This window comes from Oryctolagus cuniculus, chromosome 7 (assembly GCF_964237555.1).
Source record: "Oryctolagus cuniculus chromosome 7, mOryCun1.1, whole genome shotgun sequence".
NCBI lineage: Eukaryota > Metazoa > Chordata > Mammalia > Lagomorpha > Leporidae > Oryctolagus > Oryctolagus cuniculus.
This window is the reverse complement of record NC_091438.1, coordinates 81,780,714-81,794,253: the sequence shown is the minus strand read 5'-3', so window position 1 is coordinate 81,794,253 and position 13,540 is coordinate 81,780,714. Positions and strand designations below refer to the sequence as shown.

General features: G+C 39.8%; 1 protein-coding gene and 1 pseudogene across 4 annotated transcripts in view; both read left to right on the top strand.

Moving 5' to 3' along the window:
• Positions 1 to 13,540, top strand: part of LOC138843111 (guanylate-binding protein 7-like) — a 123,935-nt gene that overhangs the window by 47,092 nt on the left and 63,303 nt on the right. The window lies entirely within an intron of this gene.
• On the top strand, positions 2,539 to 7,216 carry LOC127493420 (pleckstrin homology domain-containing family B member 2 pseudogene; annotated as a pseudogene).

Sequence of the window (13,540 nt, the reverse complement as noted above, 5' to 3'; positions counted from 1 at the left end):
CTGTTTCTTTTGCAAAACAGAAACTTCTCAGTTTGATGCAATCCCAATAGTTAATTTTGGCTTTGATTGCCTGTGCCTCCAGGGTCTTTTCCAGAAACTCTTTGCCTGTGCCAATATCTTGCAGGGTCTCTCCAATCTTCTCTAATAATTTGATGGTGTTGGGTCATAGATTTAGGTCTTTAATGCATGTTGAGAGGATTTTTGTGTAAGGTGAAAGGTAGGGGTCTTGCTTCATTCTTTTGCACATGGAAACCCAGTTTCCCAGCACCATTTATTGAATAGACTGTCCTTGATCCAGGAATTGGTTTTAGATCCTTGATCAAATATAAGTTGGCTATAGACATTTGGGTTGATTTCTGTTGTTTCTATTCTGTTCCATTGGTCTATCCATCTGTTTCTGTATCAGTACCATGCTGTTTTGATAACAACTGCCCTGTAGTATGTCCTGAAATCTGGTATTGTGATGCCTCCAGCTTTGTTTTTGTTGTACAAGATTGCTTTAGCTATTCAAGGTCTCCTGTGTCTCCATATGAATTTCAGCATCATTTTTTTCCAGATCTAAGAATGTCTTTGGTATATTGATTGATATCACTTTTGAATCTATAAATTGCTTTTGGGAGAATGGACTTTTTGATGATGTTGATTCTTCCAATCCATGAGCCTGGAAGATTTTTCCATTTCTTGGTATCCTCTTCTATTTCTTTCTTTAAGATTTTGTAATTCTCATTGTAGAGATCTTTAACATCCTTGGTTTATTCCAACGTATTTGATTGTTTTTGTAGCTATTGTGAATGGGATTGATCTTAGCAGTTCTTTCTCAGCTGTGGCATTGCCTGTGTATACAAAGGCTGTTGATTTTCGTGCATTGATTTTATACCCTGCTACTTTGCCAAACTCTTCTATGAGCTCCAATAGTCTCTTAGTAGAGGTCTTTGGATCCCCCAAATAAAGAATCATATCGTCTGCAAAGAGGGATAATTTGAGTTCTTTCTTCCCAATTTGCAACCCTTTAATTTCTTTTTCTTGCCTAATGGCTATGGCTAAAACTTCAAGAACTATGTTGAATAGCAGTGGTGAGAGTAAGCATCCCTGTCTGGTACCAGATCTCAGTGGAAATGCTTCCAACTTTTCCCCATTCAATAGGATGCTGGCCATGGGTTTTTCCATAAATTGCTTTGATTGTATTAAGGAATGTTCCTTCCATACCCAGTTTGCTTAGAGTTTTCATCATGAAAGGGTGTTGTTTTTATCAAATGCTTTCTCGGCGTCTATTGAGATAATCATATGGTTTTTCTTCTGCAGTCTGTAAATGTGGTGTATCACATTGATTGATTTGTGCACATTGAACCATCCCTGCATACCAGGAATAAATCCCACTTGGTCTGGGTGGATGACAGACTCTGCAGCTGTCCTCCACGCCATGCGTGTCCTTGCTCTCCCTGTAGGTCCTCTGTGTCACATCCACTAGATCTGGAAGTATTTCCTCTGCAATTTTTTCACGAGCCTTTTCCTGAGACTACAGTAACTCCACTTTTATTAAACTATATTTTTCCGGACTATCAGTGCGTGCCCTCACTATTCCACCATCTTTGCTCTAAGCTTAGTGTTCTTAAAGAGACTGAGTGAGGCCAGAATTATTCCCATCTGCCAAGGGACCACTTGATGAAAAATGATGTTTATGAGCAAAATACTGAATCTCTAAAGGCTGGTGCCTTCATCAGACATTTCACAGTCTCCAGAACAGCGAGGAATATATGTCAGTTGTATAGATGTTAAAAGCCAGAAGGTTTTCAATATCTAGTTATTGGTACTAATGGAGTAAGACAATGGCAGCTAACATAAAGTAAGGTACCAGAGGTATTAACTGATATTTTCCGCAGGTACAATTTTTCATTGTCATAATGCTTATGTATTCTTATTCGCCAAACAGAGTAAAACATGTTGATTGGCCCTTGAAATGCTTCAACTTCTGTCTGAACCAAGTAGTTGAAGTCAATCCACCTTCTCAATTAAAACTTCTCACATGACCTACATTTACATAATAACTGCACGCAGTTGAACACTAATGTATGACAGACTCTGTATATAATGGCTTATTGAAATCTAGTCTAGGAGTTGGTGCTGTAACACAGTAAGTAAAGCTGCATCCTACAGTGCCACCATCCCATATGGGCACTGGTTTGAGTCGTGGCTCTTCTACTTCTGATCCAGCTTCCTGCTAATATTCCTGGGAATGCAGTAGACAATGGCCCAAATCTTTGGGCCCCTGTACCCATATGAGAGATCCTGTAGAAACTCCTGGCTCCTGACTTCAACATGGCCCAGCACCAGTTGGTGCAGCCATTTGGGGAGTGTACCAGAGGACTGAAGGTCCAGATATTGAATGCATATTCATTATTTGATTAAACATTAGAAGAAAATGCTATGAGTGAGTTACCAAATAGGTTTTGGAAAGTTTACAAGTCTGGAACCTGAGCAGCATCCTTGCCCTAAAGCCGTGGTCTGGGCTCTGCAGTGTTAACTTTTCCCAGTGATGAGATGACATTTGTGAAGAGTGGACGGCTGCTGTGACAGAGAACCATTTGAAAGCATTGGAAGAAGAATTGGTTTGACCTGTGGTCAGATGGCCACCTGATCTATTACGATGACGAGACTGGGCTGAGTGTTGAGGATAACGTCCACATGCCAGCGGATGGCATCAAAATCTGTATGAAACAGCAATGTCGGGACATCCAGCCTCCAGACGGGAATGCAAGACTGCCTGCTGCAGATCATTTGCCGAGATGGAAAAACAATGTCATCGTGCAGAAAGCTCAGATGATTGGTTGGCCTGGAAATTTACACTGCAGGATTCTAGGACAAACACAGCTTACGTGGGCTCCTCAATCCTGTCTGAAGAGAGAGCTGTGGCTTCCTCCCGACCTCCCTACACATCCTATGCTGTGGCAATCCCTGAGTAGGCTTATGGCTCCAGTACCTATAGGGGCACTTACCCAGTAGGAACTCAAGTTGTCTATGCTGCGAATGGGCAGGCATACGCTGTGTGTACCCGTATGCTAGACATTACAGAGGGCAGCCCACCAACCAAGTCCTCATTCGTGAGTGGGATCGAGACAACGACAGTGATCTGGTGCTGGGCATGCCCTAGGGTCCCTGTTCTAGGTCTTCTAGAGCCCTCGAGCCTTCAGACCTTGGTGTGCATAGCTTCTGTTAACCCTGTGTACAATAATACAATTTGCAGGGATTTTTCTGTTTCTGACAGATTTTTAAAATAATGGCATTAATAGTCCTTTTGAAAGTAGCAACCTGATAATTCTAACTAATCCACATAAATATCAGAGAGAAGGAGGGTTTGCAGCACATGTAGGAGGGCCAGCCTGTGCATTGGTGGGGTGCTGTGGCTGTCCACGGAGTGCTGGGATGCCCAATGGCCAGGAGAGACTCCTGTCATAGATAGGAGGAGGGGTCTGGCCAAGTGAGAGGCCTGCTCCAATTTCCGCCCTGCCCTGCCCTGCCGGGCCAGGCCTTGTGTTTTTGCTCCTGAGCTACGGGTGGTAAAGGAAGTGTGAGACATTGTATTTTGAGCTCCCCAGTGTGTGAAGCCTTGGCAAGCCCACCATCATCCTCCCTCTCTGTCAAATACTCATTTTCCAGTACCATGGAACATGTGCTTCAGCCACTCTTGTCATGAGTTGCCAGGGCTATGCAGGCCTTTTGAGTTCGCTGACGCTGATCTTATATAGACAAGGTCATAGTCAAAGTGGAAATTCTCTCCTCCCTTCAGAGAAAGGTACCTCCTTCTTTGATGACCTGTTCTTTCCACTGGGATCTCACTTGCGGAGATCTTTCATATGGGTTTTTTTTTTTCCAGAGTGTCTTGGCTTTCCATGCCTGAAATACTCTCATGGGCTTTTTTGCCAGATCCGAATGACTTAAGGGCTGATTCTGAGGCCAGAGTGCTGTTTAGGATATCCGCCATTGTATGAGTCTGCTGTGTATCCTGCTTCCCATGTTGGATCGTTCTCTCCTTTTTAATTCTATCAGTTAGTATTAGCAGACACAAGTCTTGCTTATGTGATCCCTTTGGCTCTTAGTCCTATGATTATGATGAATTGTGAACAGAAATTGATCACTCGGACTAGTGAGATGGCATTGGTACATGCCACCTTGATATACATTTTTCAACTGTGGGGTGAAAATATCTGTAGATTTCAGTTAGGTCCATTTGGTCCATTTACATTCAAGATGACTATTAATAGGTAATGACTTGGCCTTGCAATTTTTCCATAAATATTCCTATTGTTTACTTTGGATTTCCTTTGTACTTTTATTGTCAGATTTCCTGCCTTCAAATTCTTCCATAATAATGACCATGTTTCTGTGTTTTTCTGTGTAGCACATCCTTAAACATCTTTTGACAGGCTTAATGAGTGGTTACACATTCTTTCGATTTCTGTTTGTTATGGAAGATCTTTATTTCATCTTAATTCATAAATGAAAGCTTTGCAGAGTACAGTATTCTGTGTTGACAGTTTTTTCTCTTAAAACTTGGGACTACATCTTGCCATTCTCCTCTAGCCTGTACGGTTTCTGGTGAGAAGTCAGCTGTGAGTCTAATTGGAGATCCTCTAAAAGGAATCTGGTGTTTCTCTCATGCACATTTTAGAACTTTTTCTCTGTTTTACTGTGGAAAGTTTGACAACAATAGGTTGTCGTGAAGATCTTTCTGGTCATATCTATTAGAAGTTCTTTGTGCTTCATATACTTGGATGTTTCTTTCTATCTCCAAATTCGGAAATTTTCTGTAAGTATTTCACTAAATAGGCTTTCTAGGCAATTCTCTCCTTCCATGACTTCAGAAACTCATAAGGCCTCTTTGTTGGGTTGTTTGATAGTCTAACATAAATGTCCAACACTAGTTTTTGAGTTTTCTAATTTTTTTTGGTCTGAAAGATTGCCAAAGATTTGTCTTGTAGCTCAGATATTCTTTTTTCTGTCTCACCAAGTCTGTTGTTATGGCTATCCACCGCATTTCTTTTTTATTTGATCTGTTGAATTCTTTATTTCTAATCTTTCATTGTTATTTCTCTTTAAAATCACAATTTCATAGCGAAATTTTTCATTCATGTCATGCAGGGTCTTAGTCCACCCAAACGAGGATGGACTGGGTCCGAAGAAAGGTAAGTGCACCGCTCACCCATTCCCCAGCCCCCCAATTCCAGGGACAGTCAGACGCAGCGGGGAGTCAAGTTGAGTAAGCAAGAACTCATTTATTGCACGCGTAGCAAAACCTTTTAAAGCACAAACCTGCAGAGTCACTGGGGCAGGGCATAAGGACCAACCAATTACTTAAAAGGTCATTTTATGGGGCGATTTTTTACAGGACCAGCCATATGTCTGTACATTTATCATCAGTTGTCACCTCCCCTGGTGCTGCGCAGCCAATCAGCTTTGGTGGTAAACAACTTTGGGTACCGCCCACCTTATTTGGGCACCATCTTTGAATTGCCTCATGTGCCTAATTTCCCTGCAGGTGCCATCTTTGAATTGCCCCGTGTGCCTAATTTCCCCAAAATGGCATGTATGGTTTTCTTTAGTTTATTGATTTGCTTCTGATTGCTTTTTCTTTTATTTAATGAATGTAAATTTCATAGGTACAACTTTTGGAATATAATGCTTCATCCCCCCAAACCCACCCTTCCACTCCCACTCCCATCCCACCTCCTACTCCCTCTCCCATCCCATTCTTCATTAAGATTTATTTTTACTTCTCTATATATACAGAAGACCACTCTATACTAAGTAAAGATTTCAATGGTTGGCACCCCCCCACACACACAACATATAAAGTATTGTTTGAGAACAAGCTTTGCAGTTAATTCTCATAGTACAATTCATTAAGTACAGAGATTCTACATTGGGAGTAAGTGCACAGTGACTTCTACTGTTAATTTAACAACTGACACTCTTATATATGACATCAGTGATCACCCAAGGGTCTTGACATGAGCTGCTAAGGCTGTGAAAGCCATTTGTGACACAAACGCTGTCATTATTTAGCCAAGGCCATAAGCAAATTGGAAGTTATCTCTTTCCTTCAGAGAAAAGTACATCCTTCTTTGATGGCCCCTTCTTTTCACTGGGGTCTCACTCACAGAGATCCTTCATGTAGGATATTTTTTTCCATGGTGTTTTGGCTTTCCATGCCTGAAATGCTCTTGTGGGCTTTTCAGCCAGATCCAAAAGCCTTAAGGACTGATTCTGAGGTCAGAGTTCTGCTTAAAGTGATTGTCATTCTGAGTCTGCTGTGTGGACGGCTTCCCATATTGGATATTCCCTCCTTTTTAATTCTATCTACTATTATTACCATGCACTTCATGCTATTTATATGATCTGTTTAACACTTAATCCTATTTATATGTTCACTTTAACAGTTAATATGATCACTTTAACAATTAGGATGGCATTTTTAGCACCAATTTTGATATTTAGATTCCCATGATAAGTTTTTAAACTGTACTCTTAGAATTAAGTCACTAGGATTTTATGCAGAAAAATAGAGCTTTACAGTTAAAAACTTCCTGCTCCCTCTCTTGTTCCCCCTCTTATTTTTATTGAGATCTATTTTCAATTGACTTTATATACATATGATTAACTCTATGTTAAGCGAAGAGTTCAACAGACAGTATGTAGAAGAGAAAAACTAAAAAACTGTTACTTGACAGTAAATACAAGGACTGGTCAAGTCATTGCTTCTCAAAGTGTCAATTTCACTTCAACAGCTTTCATTTTAGGTGCCCTGTTGGTTCTCACAGATCAGGGAGAACATATAGTATTTGTCCCTTTAGGACTGGCTTATTTCAGTAAGTATGAAATTTTCCAGCTTGATCCATTTTGTTGGAAATGGCTGGATTTCATTTTTTTTTACCACTGTCTAGTATTCCATGGTGTGCATATCCCATAATTATTTATCCAGTCTTCTGTTGATGGGCATTTAGGTTGATTCCATGTCTTAGCTATTGTGAATTGAACTGCAATAAACATGGAGGTGCAGATAGCTTTTTCTCTAGGGTAAATTTATAAGAGTGGGATGGCTGGGTCGTATGGTAGGTCTATATTCAGATTTTTGATGTATCTCCATATTGTCTTAAATAGTGACTTTACCAGTTTGCCTTCTCACCAACAGTGGATTATGGTACCTTTTCCCCTACATCCTCTCCAGCATTTGTTGTTTGTTGATTTCTGTATGAAAGTCATTCTAGGGGCTGGCACTGTGGCGCAGTGGGTTAAAGCCCCAGCCAGCAATGCTGGCATCCCATATTGGCACTGGTTCATGTCCTGGCTTCTCCTGCTCTGATCCAGCTCTCTCCTATGGCCTGGAAAAGCAGTAGAAGATGGCCCAAGTCTTTGGGTCTCTATACCCGTGTGTGGAACCCAGAGGTGGCTCCTGGCTCCTGGCTCCTGGCTTCGGATTAGCTCAGCTCTGGCCGTTGCAGCCATTTGGGGAGTGAACCAATGGAATGGAAGACCTCTCTCTCTCTCTGTGACTCTACCTCTCTCTCTGTAACTCTGTTTTTCCAATAATAAAAATAAATCTTAAAAAAAAGAAAGTCATTCTAACTGGAGTGAGGTGAAACCTCATTGTGATTTTGATTTGCATTTCCCTGAAAACTAGCGATCCTGAACATTTTTTCATGTATCTTTTGGCCATTTTGGATTTCTTCATTTGAAAAATGTCTGTTTAAGTCCTTTTCCCATCTCTAAACTGGGCTGTTTGTTTTGTTGTTGTGAAGGTTCTTGATCTCTTTGTAGATTGCGGTTATTAGTCCTTTATCAGCTGCATAGTTTACAAATAATTTCTCCCATTCTGTTGGTTGCCTCTTCACTTTCCTGACTTTTCATTTGCAGTACAGAAGCTTCTCAATATGAAGCAATCCCTGTCATTAATTTTTTCTTTTCCTGTTTCTGGGGTCTTTTCTAAGAATTTGTGCCCTGTGCCAGTGTCTTGTAGGGTTTCCTCCAAGTTCTCAATTAATCTGATGGTATCAGGTCATAGATTTAGATCTTTAATCCATGTTGAGTGTATTTTTATGTAAGGGATAAGGTAGGGGTCTTGCTTTATACTTCTGCATATGGAAATCCAGTTTCCCCAGCACCATTTGTTGAAGAGACTGTCCTTCTCGAGGGATGGTTTTTAGCTCCTTGATCAAATATAAGTTGGTTGCAGACGCTTGGATTGATTTCTGGTGTTTATTCTGTTCCATTGGTCTATCTATTTTTGTACCAGTACCAGGCTGTTTTGTTTATAACTGCCTTACAGTATGACTTGAAATCTGGTATTGTGATGCCTCCAGCTTTGCTTTTGTTGTATAAGATTGCTTTAGCTATTTGAGGTTTCCTGTGCCTCCATTTGAAACTCAGCATCATTTTTTCTAGATCTGAGAAAGAATGTCTTTGGTATTTTGATTGGTATGACACTGAATCTGAAAATTGTCTTCAAAAGAATGGATATTCTGATGACATTGACTCTTCCGATCCATGAACATGGAGGACTTTTCCATTTTTTTGTATCTTCTTCTATTTCTTTCTTTAATTTAATGGTTTATCATTCTCATCGAAGAGATCTTTGCCATTTTTGGCTAAATTTATTCCAAGACATTTGAATTTTTTTGTAGCTATTCTGGATGGGATTGATCTCAGAAGTTTTTCTCACCTGTGGCATTGTCTGTATATACAAAGGCTGTTCATTTCTGTGTATTGATTTTGTTTCCTGCTACTTTACCAAACTCTTCTTTTGAGTTCCAGTACCCTCTTAGTGGAGTTCTTTGGATCCCCTAAAAAAGAATCATGTCATCTGCAAATAGGGATAGTTTGAATTCTCCTTCCAATTTGTAACCCTTTGATTCCTTTTTCTTGACTAATGGCTCTGGCTAAAACTTCCAGGACTATATTGAATAGCAATGGTGAGAGTGGCCATCCCTGATCTCAGTGGGAATGCTTCCAACTTTTCCCCATTCAATAGGATGCTGGCTGTGGGTTTGTCATAAATAACCTTGATTGTGTTGAGGAATGTTCCTTCTATACCCAATTTGCTTAGAGTTTTCATCATGAAATGGTGTTGTATTTTATCAAATGCTTTTCCATGCATCTATTGAGATAATCATACGATTTTTCTTCTGTAGTTTGTTAATGTGATGTATCACATTGATTGATTTGAGAATGTTGAATCATCCCTACATACCAGGGATAAATCCCAATTAGTCTGGGTGGAAGATCTTTCTGATGTGTTGTTAGATTTGATTCACTAGAATTTTGTTGAGGATTTTTGTATCTGTTCATCAGGGAAATTGGTCTGTAATTCTCTTTTTCTGTTGGCATCTCTTCCAGGTTTAGGAATTAATGTGATGCTGGCTTAAAAAATGGAGAGAATTTGGGAGGATTCCCTTGCTTTTAATTGTTTTGAATAGCTTGAGAAGAATTGGAGTTAGTTCTTTAAATGTCTGGGAGAATTCAGCTGTGAAGCCATCCGGTCCTGGGCTTTACTTTGTTGGGAGGGCCTTTATTACTGATTCAATTTCTGTCTTGGTTATGGGTCTGTTTAGGTTTTCTATGTCTTAATGGTTCAATTTAGGTAGGTTGTATGTGTCCAAGAATCCATCTCTTTCTTCTAGGCTTCCCAGTTTGTTGGCACACAACTCTTTGTAGTAATTCCTGATGAGTCTCTTTATTATTTCTGTGGTGTCTGTTGTTACATTTCCTTTTTTATCTCTAATTTTATTGATTTGGGTCTTCTCTCTCCTTTTCTGTTAGTTGGGCCAAAGGTGTACCAATTTTGTTTATTTTTTCAAAAAACCAGCTCTTCGTTTTGCTTGTCTTTTTATTATTTAATTCAGTTTTATTGATTTCTTCTCTAATATTAATTATTTATTTTATCCTATTAGTTTGGGTTTGGTTTGCTGTTGTTTTTCTAGATCCTTGAGATGCAGTGATAGCTCATTTATTTGCTGCCTTTACAATTTCTTGATGTGGGAACCTATTGCTATAAACTTTCCTCTTAACACTGCTTTTGCTGTATGCCATATGTTTTGATATGTTGTGTTGTCATCTTCATTTGTTTCCAGAAAACTTTTTCTCTTTTGATGTCTTCTATGACCCACTGTTCATTCAGAAACATGCTGTCCATTCTCCATATGTTTGCATATGATGTAGAGATTCTTGAGTTGTTGAAATCCAGCTTCATTGCATTGTAGTCTGAGAAGATGCATGGTATGACTTCAATTTTTTTGAATTTGCTAAGACTTGCTTTAAGGCCTAGCATATGATCAATCCTAGAGAAAGTCCCACGTACTGAAGAGAAAAAATGTGTACTCTGTGGCTGTAGAGTGGAAGGCTCTGTAAATATCTGATAGGCCTATGTGGTCTATTGTGTCAATTAACTCTGTTGTTTCCTTGTTGATTTTCTGCCTGGTTAATCTGTCCATTGCTGAATGTGGGGTATTGAAGTCCCCCATTAGTGTTGTATTTGAGTTTATATCTCCCTTTGAATCCCTTACCAATTCTTTTAAATAGACATGTACCATGCAATTAGGTGCATATACATTTATAATAGTCTCACCTTCTTCTTGAATTGATCTTTTAATCATTATACAGTGTCATTCTTTGACTCTTTTAATAGTTTTTGTGTTAAAGTCTACTTTGTCTGATATTAGGATGGCCACACCAGCTCTTTTTTGGTTTCTGTTACATGAATTATCTTTTTCCATCCTTCCACTTTCATTCTGCGTACATTTTTGTTGGTAAGATGTGTTTCTTGTAGGCAGCAAATAGATGGGTTTGGGGTTTTAAACCATTCAGCCAGTCTGTGTCTTTTAACTGGGGAGTTGAGACCATTTGCATTCAGTGTTGTTATTGTTAAGTATCAAATTTCCCCTGTGATGTTTCCGTAAATAGCCCTATTTATGTATTTTGGATTTCATTTGTACTTTTACTGGGTCATTTTTTGCATTTTTCTTCGTTTGTAACAATGTTCCTGTTTCTGTGTTTCTGTGTGTAGCACATCCTTGAGTATCTTTTGTAGCGCTGGGTGATTAGTTACAAATTCTTTCAATTTTGACTTGTTAAGGAAGATCCTTATTTTCCCTTCATTCATAAATGAGAATTTTGTAGGGTACAGTATTCTGGGTTGAATTTTTCTCTCTTAGGACTTAGAATATGTCTCAACATTGTCTCCTTGCCTGCAGGGTTTGCAACGAGAAGTCCAGAGTGAATCCAATTGGATTTTCTCTAAATGTGATTTGTCTTTCTCTTGTGCATATTTTAAGATGTGTTCTTTGTACTTCACTGAGGTGAACTTTGCTACAATGTGTCATGGTGAAGTTCTTGTCTGGTCATTTCTGTTTGGAGTTCTGTGTATTTCTTATACTTGGATGTTACTTTCTTTCACCAGATTGGGAAATTTCTGTTATTATTTCACAAAGAAGGCCTTCTAATCCTTTCTCTTTCCACACCTTCCAGAATTTCCAGGATTCATAAGTTGGGTTGTTTGATAGAATCTTTTTTAAAAAGATTTATTTATTTATTTGAAAGTGAGAGTTACAAAAAGAGAAGGGGGGGCACATAGAGAGAGAGAGAGAGAAAGAAAGAGGTATTCCATCCATTGGTTCACTCCCCAATTTGCTTCAATGGCCGGAGCTGAACTGATCTGATGCCAGGAGCCAGGAGCTTCTTCCTAGTCTCCCACATGGTTGCAGGGGCCCAAGGCCTTAGACATAGCAGAAAGATGGATTGGAAGTTGAACAGCCAGGTCTTGAACTGGCACCATATGGGATGCTAGCACTGCAGGCAGTGGCTTTACTGGCTATGCCACAGCACCAACCCCTTGATAGAATCTTGTAAATCTCTACTGTGATTTTTAATTTTCTGAGTTCTTCTTCCTAGATTTGGTCTGACTATATTATTTCTGGAAATTTGTCTTCTAGTTCTGATATTCTTTCTTCTGTCTCATCTATTCTATTATTAAGACTTTCCATTATATTTTTCATTTGATCTATTGAATCCTTCATTTCTAGAATTTCATTCTGTCTTCTTTTTAATATCTCAATTTTGGGGGAATGCTTTTCATTAGATCATGAATTTTCTTCTGATTGCTTCTAAGTAATTGGCCTATTAATTTTCTGAATTCCTTTTCTGGCATATCTCCAATCTCTTCTTCTTTAGATTCCATTATTGAAGAATTGTATTCTTTTGGAGAATTCATAATGTATTCCTTGTTCTTATTCAGGATTTTTCCTTTGTGTTTTGGCATTTCTGGTTGATTTTGTCTTTAATTTGTGACTTTGTTCCTGTGGTGCAATTTCCCTCCGCTGTGAGCTGCTACGTATTTGTGTGTCACAAGTGGAAGCACACAGCCCCACCTTCTGGAACCTTGTTTACTGCTAGATCATGATGGAAGTGCACCAGAGCTTTGGTGCACTAAGCCCCACCTACTGGGGCTGGGCTTGCATCTCACTGGTGCATGAGATGAACTCAGGTTTTCGATGTTTAGGACTACTCCTTGTTGTACAGCTTGTGTGATGGGAAGAAAACTAATCTGAAATGTTGTGATCTTTGTTCCCAGTTTGGGGGTTTTGTGAGGTGGCCCCCACAATTAATGGGCATGTGCATGGGAGGCAAATATGGCAGCCCCTGCTTACACTTGAAAATGTAAACAATCATTGTGGCTTCTTCCTGCTGGTTGTAGGTCCAATTGAGGCGAGGAGGGAGACATAGATGGACGGGGGTATGCCCGACTTCTCTGCTTCTTCCCCTATAATTTCTCCTTCTTCCCACCTGGCACTTCAACTGCAGTTCACCAAGCTTCCCTGTCCATTGCTATCCGAAGCTCCATTGACTTGTGACCTCTCACTTGGTTCACTGGGGAAGGAGGGAGTGACACCAGTCTCCTCATTTGGCATCTCTGCTGTGCCTAGCCACTTCCCCTTCCTCTTTACTCCCTTAGCATGGACCTACCCAGTCTCTGATGGACTCCTGGGCTTTTCTGTGTGAACTTGTCTTGATTCTATCACCAGCTTCTATCTTCTCTGCTCATTAACTATTTTGCCCCAGGTGCTATACTGCCACCTTAATTCCTCCTCTGATTGCTTTTGAGTAATCCTATGATTAATATTTTTAATTCCATTCTTGGCATTTCATTACTCTCTTCATCTTCACAGCCTGATATTGAAATGTTGTGTTCCTTTGGGTGTGGGGGTTCATGGTATCTTCCTGATTCTTACTTCTTGATTTTCTGCATTTATTTTTAGGCATTTGTGGAGTTACTTGTTTTTTTTTTTTTCTTTTCCTCTGATGGCTTTTATCTTTGAGCTATGCCTCTGTGCCTTAGTGACACATCTGCACTTTCAGTGAATACCACAAGGTGTGTGGTACATGTGGCCAAGGAACTTTGGTTAGTGCTCCAAGGTAGGGCGAGTATCAGGGTAACACCCAAGATGGTCATGGTAGATCTCCTCTTGTTAACAGAAGGGAGGAATGGTCACCTCTG